Source organism: Dendrobates tinctorius, unplaced genomic scaffold (assembly GCF_039654945.1).
Source record: "Dendrobates tinctorius isolate UK_male_01 unplaced genomic scaffold, ASM3965494v1 ptg000143l, whole genome shotgun sequence".
NCBI lineage: Eukaryota > Metazoa > Chordata > Amphibia > Anura > Dendrobatidae > Dendrobates > Dendrobates tinctorius.
This window is the reverse complement of record NW_027361810.1, coordinates 28,176,954-28,188,683: the sequence shown is the minus strand read 5'-3', so window position 1 is coordinate 28,188,683 and position 11,730 is coordinate 28,176,954. Positions and strand designations below refer to the sequence as shown.

Sequence of the window (11,730 nt, the reverse complement as noted above, 5' to 3'; positions counted from 1 at the left end):
ATATCCTGGAATAAAAAAGTAAAAAAATATATTGCAAAAATTGCATGAAGGTAGTAATATACATACATACTACATATATACTACATGCATGCTACATACATACTACATACATACTACATGCATGCTACATACATACTACATGCTACATACATACCACATACATACCACATATATACTACATGCATGCTACATACATACTACATGCTACATACATACTACATATATACTACATGCATGCTACATACATACTACATGCTACATACATACTACATATATACTACATATATACTACATGCATGCTACATACATACTGCATGCTACATGCATGCTACATACATACTACATACATACTACATACATGCTACATACATACTACATATATACTACATGCATGCTACATACATACTACATGCTACATACATACCACATACATACCACATATATACTACATGCATGCTACATACATACTACATGCTACATACATACTACATATATACTACATGCATGCTACATACATACTGCATGCTACATGCATGCTACATACATACTACATATATACTACATGCATGCTACATACATACTGCATGCTACATGCATGCTACATACATACTACATGCATGCTACATACATACTACATGCTACATACATACCACATACATACTACATATATACTACATGCATGCTACATACATACTGCATGCTACATGCATTCTACATACATACTACATACATACTACATGCTACATACATACCACATATATACTACATACATACAATACATTCATACAATACATACATAGACATACAGTACATATAACATAGAGTAACATACTTACCAATACTTGTCACATTGTTCCCCGAAGCCATTGTCTTTTCCGGAATAAATATTAACATAACAAACCACAAAAATACTCACCCACGATCCGAAGCAGTCCACGAGTGTGTCCCACGACGATCTTGGGTAGAGAACTGCAGCATCAGATGATGCTGCCGTTCTCTACGGGCTGCAGGAATCCAATGACGGAAGGTAGGTATCCTTCCGCACTGTATTCCTCCGCCACTTAAAAAAAAAAAAAAAGTCCCTAGTCTCACTTTATGCCATTGCTGTGTGGGAATTTCCCACGCAGCAATGGCATAAAGTGAGACTAGGGACTTTTTTTTTTAAGTGGCGGAGGAATACAGTGCGGAAGGATACCTACCTTCCGTCATTGGATTCCTGCAGCCCGTAGAGAACGGCAGCATCATCTGATGCTGCAGTTCTCTACCCAAGATCGTCGTGGGACACACTCGTGGACTGCTTCGGATCGTGGGTGAGTATTTTTGTGGTTTGTTATGTTAATATTTATTCCGGAAAAGACAATGGCTTCAGGGAACAATGTGACAAGTATTGGTAAGTATGTTACTCTATGTTATATGTACTGTATGTCTATGTATGTATTGTATGAATGTATTGTATGTATGTAGTATATATGTGGTATGTATGTAGCATGTAGTATGTATGTAGTATGTATGTAGCATGCATGTAGCATGCAGTATGTATGTAGCATGCATGTAGTATATATGTAGTATGTATGTGGTATGTATGTAGCATATAGTATGTATGTAGCATGCATGTAGTATGTATGTAGTATGTATGTAGCATGCATGTAGCATGCAGTATGTATGTAGCATGCATGTAGTATATATGTAGTATATATGTAGTATGTATGTAGCATGTAGTATGTATGTAGTATGTATGTAGCATGCATGTAGCATGCAGTATGTATGTAGCATGCATGTAGTATATATGTAGTATGTATGTGGTATGTATGTAGCATGTAGTATGTATGTAGCATGCATGTAGTATGCATGTAGTATGTATGTAGCATGCATGTAGCATGCAGTATGTAGCATGCATGTAGTATATATGTAGTATATATGTAGTATGTATGTAGCATGTAGTATGTATGTAGCATGCATGTAGTATATATGTAGTATGTATGTAGCATGTAGTATGTATGTAGCATGTAGCTAGCATGTAGTATGTATGTAGCATGCATGTAGCATGCATGTAGTATGTATGTAGCATGCATGTAGTATGTATGTAGTATGTATGTAGTATGTATGTAGCATGCATGTAGTATGTATGTAGTATGTATGTAGTATATATGTAGTATGTATGTAGCATGTAGCATGTATGTAGTATGTATGTGGTATGTATGTAGCATGTAGCATGCATGTAGTATATATGTAGTATGTATGTAGCATGTAGTATGTATGTAGCATGCATATAGTATGTATGTAGCATGTATGTAGTATATTTTTTTTTTTTTTTTTTTTTAACATTTAACACATTAGCCGGATGATGGGACTACTACTGTCCCATCATTGGCTAATGTGTCAATCACTGTCATGGTAGCAGGCATCGCCAGATGGGACTTGTTGTCCCATCAGACGATGCTTGCACAGACCCCCGGACATCAGCACAGCCCCCCGGCAGGCCGGCACAGCCCCCCGGCAGGCCGGTACAGACCCCCACAGGGTGCACAGACCACCGGCAGGCCGGCACAGCCCCCCGGCAGGCCGGTACAGACCCCCACAGGGTGCACAGACCACCGGCAGGCCGGCACAGCCCCCCGGCAGGCAGGTACAGACCCCGGGCAGTCCACTCAGCCCCCCGGCAGGCCGGCAGAGACCCCCGGAAGGCCCGAAATGACGGCGCATCATGATGCGCACACACCGCGCATCATGATGACGTCAGGCTGTCAATCAACTTTGAACTTCCGATTCCGATGCCGAATTCCGATATTGAAAAAATATCGGAAGTCGGTATCGGAATTCCGATACAGCAAGTATCGGCCGATACCCGATACTTGCGGTATCGGAATGCTCAACACTATTCATGATGTTGGTCTACTAGGCATTGCTCCCACCTAGCCAGAATCCTACTCCATACTGATGAGGGACAACACCCCGAAACAGCTGTCTGTGGATGGATACCTGGCCTTGGTATTTCCCTTGTCATATCTGTAAACTCGTAAAGAGCTGGATATTGACTTAAAGGGCCACTTAATATGGTGGTAATGGTGGTTTCCAAAAGGAGTCACCGCTTGGCTGGGTCCTTCCCTGGAGGATGATCTGGCTAGTCCCGTGTTTGAGACTCTTAAATGAGGCTCCATGGACTTTATTTGCATATTCGTATTTCCCAGGGAGCATTGCACCTAGGATTTCACTGATTGAGCGCCTTTGCCGGCTGCCGCAGTGTTTTCTTTGACTGGTCTCCCTGAGGGCAGTGATTGTTTCGTAATATAATAAGGAGAAAGATGCCATGAATTTGGAGTTACTGGAATCCTTTGGTCAAAATTACCCATGAGAAGCAGATGGCACGTTGGATTGCATCAGTATGGCCCTCACCTGTACGTTTAACAGGTGGGGAACTCTGCTTGCTGTGGGTTGCAATGATGGACGTATTGTCATCTGGGACTCTCTAACAAGGGGCATTGCTAAGATTTTAAGCGCACATATTCATCCAGTGTGCTCTCTTTGCTGGAGTAGGGATGGCCATCATCTTGTGAGTGCTTCCACTGATAACATCGTATCCTTGTGGGATGTCCTCTCTGGAGACTGTGACCAACGGTTTAGATTCCCTTCCACTATTTTCAAGGTTCAGTTTCATCCACGGGATCAAGACAAAATCCTAGTGTGCCCCATGAAGTCTGCACCTGTCATGCTAACACTGGCAGACTCCAGTCACGTAGTGTTACCAGTGGATGATGACTCTAACTTTAATGTACTTGCATCGTTTGATCGGCGAGGGGACTATATCTATACAGGGAATGCCAAGGGAAAAATCTTAGTGTTGAAAATAAACACTCAGGCGCCGGTAGCATCTTTCCGGGTAACAACTGGGACCAGTAATACAACGGCAATCAAATCCATAGAATTTGCTCGCAAGGGTAGCTGTTTTTTTCATAAACACGGCCGACAGAATCATTAGAGTATATGATGGATGGGAGATATTGACTTGTGGCAGGGATGGGGAGCCTGAACCCATGCAGAATATTCAAGATTTAGTGAACAGAACTCCCTGGAACAAGTGTTGCTTTTCTGGGGATGGCGAGTACATTGTGGCAGGTTCTGCAAGGTAACATGCGCTCTATATTTGGGAGAAGAGCATTGGGAACCTGGTGAAAAATTCTGCATGGAATGCCAGGTGAACTGTTACTAGAAGTTGCATGGCATCCGGTCCGACCAATCATTGCATCAATTTCAAGCGGTGTCGTTTCCATATGGGCGCATAACCAAGTGGAGAACTGGAGCGCTTTTGCTCCAGACTTCAAAGAGTTAGATGAGAATGTGGAGTATGAAGAATGAGAATCTGAGTTTGATATTGAAGATGAAGATAAGAGTGAACCTTACACACAAAAATGGGTTAGTTTTCGTTTTGAGTTTGCGAAAAGACATGTGGAACACTCCTCGACTGTATAGAGGAAGGTGCTGTGATCAGATGAGACCAAAATTTATTTTGTTTTGGCCACAAAGGTAAACACTAAGGGTCAGTGAAGAAAGAATCCAGCACTCATTGAATTGGAGAAAAATAATATCAGAATTATTAATAATAAATCCAAAAACAGTGAATTTTCAGTCGAAAGGACCTTCTTCAGACAGATTGCATATGGTACACTGCGTGTAACAGCGCTGTGGGGAATAGGGATTCAATGCCCGTAGAATTTGTGCTTATGGGCAATGAATCCCTATTCCCCCCAAAAAAACAGTGGAATTCCAGCTTGCGAGGTAGCAAACGATGAAAAATGCCAAGGGGGGGGAATACTTCTTTCGAAAGCCACTGTAGTTACCTCACAAAAACTGTGATTCTCAAAGTATCTCCACACAGTTCGATGCCTCCATATTGCCCTCTACACAATGTTGCCCCTCATAGTACCCCACACAGATTGTAATCTCCCTATTGCCCCCATACAGTATGATGCTGCCAGTGCTCCCATAAATTATGATGCCCAAACGAGACACCCCTATAGTGGCTCCCTACAAATACAGTATGATGCTCCTTTCTACACAGTATGGCCCTCCTCCACTTACTTACAAAGATCCTGACACACTTAGCCTTTTTCAATTATACTAATTGAAGTAAAAGGGATTTTTTTGCATATGAAAAATATCAATGCCCAAACAATGATTTAAATCTGACCCAAAATACTAGTGAAAATTGGTAAATTTTTTCATGCATAAGAAAAAAAACGGCATTTGAAGGAAACCTGAAGGGAGTTTTGAAGGAATATAAAGCATGACTGCCTTTTTCCGAAAAAGCAACACTATCTTCTACAAGTTGTATATGGTATGGCAGCGCTACGCCATTCACCTCAATGAAGATGAGCTGCAAATCAAACACAACCTGTAGACAGGGGTGGCACTGTTTTTGGAAGAAGGCAGCCATGTTTTTCTATTCCTGCAAAACTCTCTTCAGTTCAGACTCCATTCATATGTCTTTTTTTTCTTCTTACACGTTTGGATGACGTGTGGATGATTTTTTAGGGACACATGCTCTTCAAAAAATACAAACATATTCTATCCTTGAAAAACATGGATAGAACACGTAGGGGAAATATAGATGTCTGATAAGGCGTAGACTGGCTTCAGTTGCCATATTTTTCAGCTTTTGCAACTGATATGACCAACTTATGACAGTTTGCATGAATTTTTCGATCTGTTTTATGTTCCTTTAAAAAAAATTCAAATAACAATTGTGGCACACAAAACATTCTTGCAAAATTGCGGAAAAATAGAAGATAATTAGAATTAACTCCAAACTATCCCCAAAGTCCAATTGAAAGCAAAAATTCCAGAGTAAACAGAGTCTACATTGCTGCTCACCATTATTGGCACCCCTTTATTTTTTTAATTGACTGTTCATTATCTCCAGAAATAAATGGAAATATACAGTACCAACGTTATATCCTCAGGATTTTTTAATTAGTGGTCCAAAGTAATACAACAATAAAATATTGTTTTTAAACTTATATGTTGCAATTTCAAAGAAGAAACAGAATAAACAGCATATGCAGCAATAAAGGCACCCCTAATTAATACTTGGTTGCGCACCTTTTGACATTGATGACAGCTTCCAAACGTTTCTTGTTGCCATCTATAAGCTTCTTGCACTTCTCAGCTGGTATTTTCTCCCACTCTTCCTTTGCCGTTTGTTCAAGCTCTTGAATGTTTGCAGGACTCTTTTTCCCAATGGCAGATTTCAGCTCACCCCAAAGATTTTTAATGGGATTGAAGTCAGGACTCATTGCTGGCCATTTTAAAACAGTCCATTTTTTTTTCAACCATTCTTGTGTACATTTGGATGTGTGCTTTGGGTCATTGTCTTGCTGGAGGACCCATGATCTTTGACTCAAACCAAGTTTTCTTGCACTGGGTAGGACATTTCGCTCTAAAATCTCTTGATAATTCTCTGATTTTGTGATTCCTGTGATATGTTCAAGGCCTCCAGTACCAGGCGCAGCAAAGCAACCCCTCGGTGTTATGGATCCTCCACTATACTTAACTGTTGGTAGGGTGTTCATTTCCTTATAAGCTTCATTGCATTGTCTGTAAACAAACTGTTGCTTTGTGTTGCCAAAAAGTTCTATTTTTGTCTCGTCAGAACATTTTCCCATAAGGATTGTGGTTTTTCAAGGTATTCTTTGGCAAAGATCAGTCGTTCCTTTTTATGTATTTTCTTCAGCAATGGTTTCTTCCTTGGCCTTCTCTCATAAAGCTCTGCTTGGTTTAGTGTGCGGCATATGGTAGACTGTTCCAGGTGGGCCTTCAGGTCTTTGGATGCTTAACTTGGTGTTTTAACCACCATTCTCACCAACCGTCGAAGACATCTCTTGTCAATTTTCCTCTTTCCCCCACATCCAGGGAAGTTCTTGATGGTTTCATGCTTGGCAAACTTCTCAATAACATTGCGCACTGTTGAAACTGGGATAGCAAGGACTTTAGAGATGGCCTTATACTGTTTGGAAGTCTTGTGTTTACCAATAATAGCAGTTATGATGTCCTCAGACAGCTCCTTTGTCTTCACTATTGTGACAAAGCAACAGGGCCTACCATGTGGCTTTTTAAAACATTGAAGACCTCGTTCATTGGCTAATTCATGTCACATGGTCACCGACAATTTATCAGAGTTGATTCTCATTTGTGATTTACCACAGGGGAGTCAAAACGTGTTTCCTTACTAATTTAATGTAAAGGGGCCAATACCAGTAACACAGCAAGCTTTAGGTTTTTCTATTTTTCCCTCCCATTGTTTTCTGGTTTTAAATTACTGTTTATCATTTTCTCTTTTGTATTTAACACGAGTGCTCTATACAAAAAAACTGTTTCACTTGGTTCACTTTTTTCATTAGATATTCCACATTATGTACTTATAGTTCATGGGTGCCAATAATGATGAGCACGACTGTATTTAGTAGAAGTAGATATAATTCATTGAAGCTTTAGTTTCTTTATTATATGTTCTTTTTAAGCTGCAGCTTAATGAATGCGATAGACATAGGACTGGATCTGACCACTCCTGTACTTTAAATTTTTTTGCACTATGCTCTTTGGAAAGTAATGAGAACCATCAATGGCCTAATATTTGTATGGAAAAATATCAAAACTTTGTTAACTTTCAAAACGGATGCATCGCCATTTTCCGATAAGCTTGATGCCATACCAATTAACTCCTTAACGACCAATGACGTATATTTACATCATCGGCCATCTCTCTGCCTTAGGCTGGAGTCACACTAACCGCTGTAAAATACGGTCAGTATTTTACATGCGTAATACGGATGAATGGCCCCTAAATAGTGCTCCGTATGTCATCCGTAATCAAGGTGTGGTCGCGTATTTTGCGCATGTCAGCATCCGTATGTAATCCGTATGGCGAGATTTTCTCGCAGGCTTGCAAAATGGACATATAATGGAGCCCTATGACAGGGTTTATAACAGAAACCAAAGAATAGATATAGACATATAGAATGCATATATATATATATGTATTCTATGTGTCTATATCTATTCTTTCTTTCTTTATTAAAACTGTCAGTGTGAGTTTACTGTATAGCGCACTGAATTGCCGGCTTTGCTAAAAGACACCTGGTGCGTATTTCTCGCAAGTCACATGTGTGGTCCGTGTGTAATCCGTATTTTTTGCGCACCCATAGACTTGCATTGGCGTACTACGGTCGTAGTACGCTGACAATCGCAGCATGCTGCGATTGGCACGGACCGTAGAATACGGATGAGAAATATACGGCTGGTGCGAGGGACCCCATAGAGAATCATTGGTCCGTGTGTAATGCGTGCTTTTAGCGCCTCTCACTCGGCCGTATTCCTCGCCAGTGTGACCCCGGCCTTAGATGCGGGCTCGCACACTGAGCCTGTTTCTTTCACTGTACTTGATTTACAGATTTAATTAGCCATCAAGTGTCTCTAACAGCTATGGGTGGAACCGATATCCACCCATGGCTGTTAAACAGTTAAATGCCACTGTCAATCAATGACAGTTGCCTTTAACATGCGCAGACAGGAAGCACATCATTGATCCAGCCCATCGGCGCCCCTGCTCATGGCTGGCGTTTATAGGAGATAATCATTTTTGCTATACATAGCAGTGCTGAAGTACAATCACAGGTTCGAGTCTCCTAAGGACACTATTAAATACGGTAAAAAAAAGTTTTAAAAAATATAAAAAAAATACAAAAGTTCAAATCATTCCCCCTTCTATACCATTAAGAATAAAACAATAAAAAATACACATATTTGATAATGCAGTGTTCAGAAATGTCCTATCTATAAAAATATAAAATAAATTACCTTAATGTGATCTATAAGTGGTGTAATGAGAAAAAAAAAATCAAAAAGCCAGAATGACATTTTTTTGGGTTGCGGCAATGTTGCAATAAAGGGAGGTGAAAATATCGTATCTGCTCCAAAATGGTATCAGTAAAATCGTCAGCTCAGAGCATAAAAAATAAGCTATCACCCTGCCCCAGATCCCAAAAAATTAGAACGTTACCAGTCTCAGAAAAGGGTGACAAAAGCAAAATTTTTGTTTGACAAATTTCTATATTTTTTTCCACCACTTAAATAAAAAAAATCTATACATGTTTGGTATCTGAATACTTGTACTGACCTGCGGAATCATATTACCAGGTCGGTTTTACCATATATTGAACATGGTAGATAACCTCCCCCGAAAAAAACATTATGGAGTGGCACTTTTATTTTGCCATTTCACAGCACTTGGAATTTTTTTTCCGTTTTCCAGCACACTATGTGACAGAATGAATGGTGTCAGTCATAAGAATGACTTCTCCTGCAAAATACAAGTTGTCATGCGGCTTATATGGCTTGAAAAATAAAATAAAAAAATAGAAAAGTTATTGCTCTTGGAAGAAGAGGAGGAAAAACAAAAATGAAAAAAAGGAAAATCACTCTGTGGTGAAGGGGTTAAATTCATTTAAATTCTCCAAGACAGATTTTGTCCAATGGCATTGCTCAAATTGTGAAAAATGATAAAAAAAATTCCTCCAAAAAAGTAAACTAAAACCTTAACCGAATGAAATATTGTCATGTTATTGTCTACTAAGTATATAATTACCAATAACTCCACGGGCTTAAATTAGAAAAAAATGTGGAGAATCTTGTGTAACAAAGTGTCAAAGTCCACTCCATATAGCATAAATGTATGCAAAAATACTTTGTTAGAAATGTTTAGACATCAAATATTCTTTTTTTTGTATTAATGCTATGACAAATCTAAGGATTTAGCTGAATGAAGCGTCTACCGGCGACGGTTATAGGTGGGACAAAAGTCAGCTCATCACTGTCAGACGAAAACACACAATAAAAGAATTTCCTTCAAGCTGCCACAAAGAGTTAATGCTTCCTTGGGCAGACAAGTTTCCAATTCAATTAGTTTTAATGAACCTTCTGCTCACTGGTTACTGAACTAGAAAGAACAGCAATAAATGCCCAGAGGAAAGAGTGAGGATATTAAAGGAGGGTTGGTGTATAGTATATAAATTTCGTAGTTGACTAAAAGAGTAGACTTGGTCAGGATTTGGGATATAAGGGCTACAAGAAGACATATTATGATATTTGGTGTGAACAGATTATTTTAGTACATGTTGAAGACTGGAATAATTTTAACGTTACTCTCGGAGACTGTGGTGCTTGATAAATGCCAATAAGGATTACAAAGCATTTGAAATCTAGAGAAAAATCATGAGGAAATCAAAATCAGATTGATGTAAATTTTCCGGAATCTTTTGATTAAGTGTCTATGAATAAAAATGGTTAATTTTTAGATGAAGACCTTGAAATATTTATGTATTTACAGTATATATAAAATATATACTAAAGTTGTCAAGCTCACTTCACCAAGAACGCTAAAGATTTTTTTCTTACTCTCTGTGTCACGACTCGCCCTGTTCCCTGGATTACTTCTGAAGGTAAAGATGCCGGGGCCACGTACTTTGCCTTAGCTCCTGAATCTGCCCTCAGTTTGTACCCTTCCCCCACCCAGGGAATAGGGGAGTAGTAGTGTACCGTAATACGCCAACCAGACTAACAAGGTAATAAGGGATAAAGAAAAACACCAATCATACAAATATACACACGTAAACAACAGAGGTAAACACTGGGGAGTGGAGGAGGGGTTAAGTAGGAGAAGAAAGGGAATTATCACACACTCAAAACCTACCAACAGTCACAGATAAATCCACCAAACGCCTTTTCCAATAATTACCGCCAACAATTTCCAGCCATGGAGCATAAGCTATCTATGACAATGAGTGCTAGCCAGGGCCCAGATTATATAGGAGATGAGAGTGATTAAGGCCTCTTTCACACATAATTTTTTGCTATCAGTCACAATCCGTCGTTTTTTGAAAACAAAAACGGATCCGGCGACTGATGCTGCTGGATCCGTTTTTTTCTTAGGACTTGTATTGTATTAGCGACGGATTGCAACAGATGGCCTCACGTTTCATCCGTTGTTCACCAGATCCGTGGAAATTCTTTGTCCAGCGGCCAGACACGTCGCACAAAGCAACATTTTTTGTGTCCGTCAAAAAATCGGACAGCGATGGAGTCGTCACTATCTGTCGTTTGCTAGAATGAAAGCCTATGGGTGCAGGATCCGTCGTCTTCCGTCAAATGACTGATGCCGGCAACAGATCCATTTTTCTAACTGAGCATGCTCCTGACAGGTTAAAACACCAAAGAAAGAATAGATATATACACATAGAATACATATATATATACATATGTCATTGAGACACATTCAGTTGTGGCCAAAAGTATTGACACCCCTGCAATTCTGTCAGATAATACTCAGTTTCTTCCTGAAAATGATTGCAAACACAAATTCTTTGGTATTATTATCTTCATTTAATTTGTTTTAAATGAAAAAACACAAAAAGAATTGTCCTAAAGCCAAATTGGATATAATTCCACACCAAACATAAAAAAGAGGGTGGACAAAAGTATCGGCACTGTTCGAAAAATCATGTGATGCTTCTCTAATTTGTGTAATTAACAGCACCTGTAACTTACCTGTGGCACCTAACAGGTGTTGGCAATAACTAAATCACACTTGCAGCCAGTTGACATGGATTAAAGTTATATTTATATATATATTTATAGTTCTACATAGCATAATAGCCGCTAAATCAATTGCCGACTTCAATA

At 39.4% G+C, this 11,730-nt stretch overlaps 1 pseudogene; it reads left to right on the top strand.

Moving 5' to 3' along the window:
- The first annotated feature begins 3,310 nt into the window (after positions 1–3,310).
- On the top strand, positions 3,311–4,467 carry LOC141049125 (retinoblastoma-binding protein 5 pseudogene; annotated as a pseudogene).
- The last annotated feature ends 7,263 nt before the right edge of the window (positions 4,468–11,730 follow it).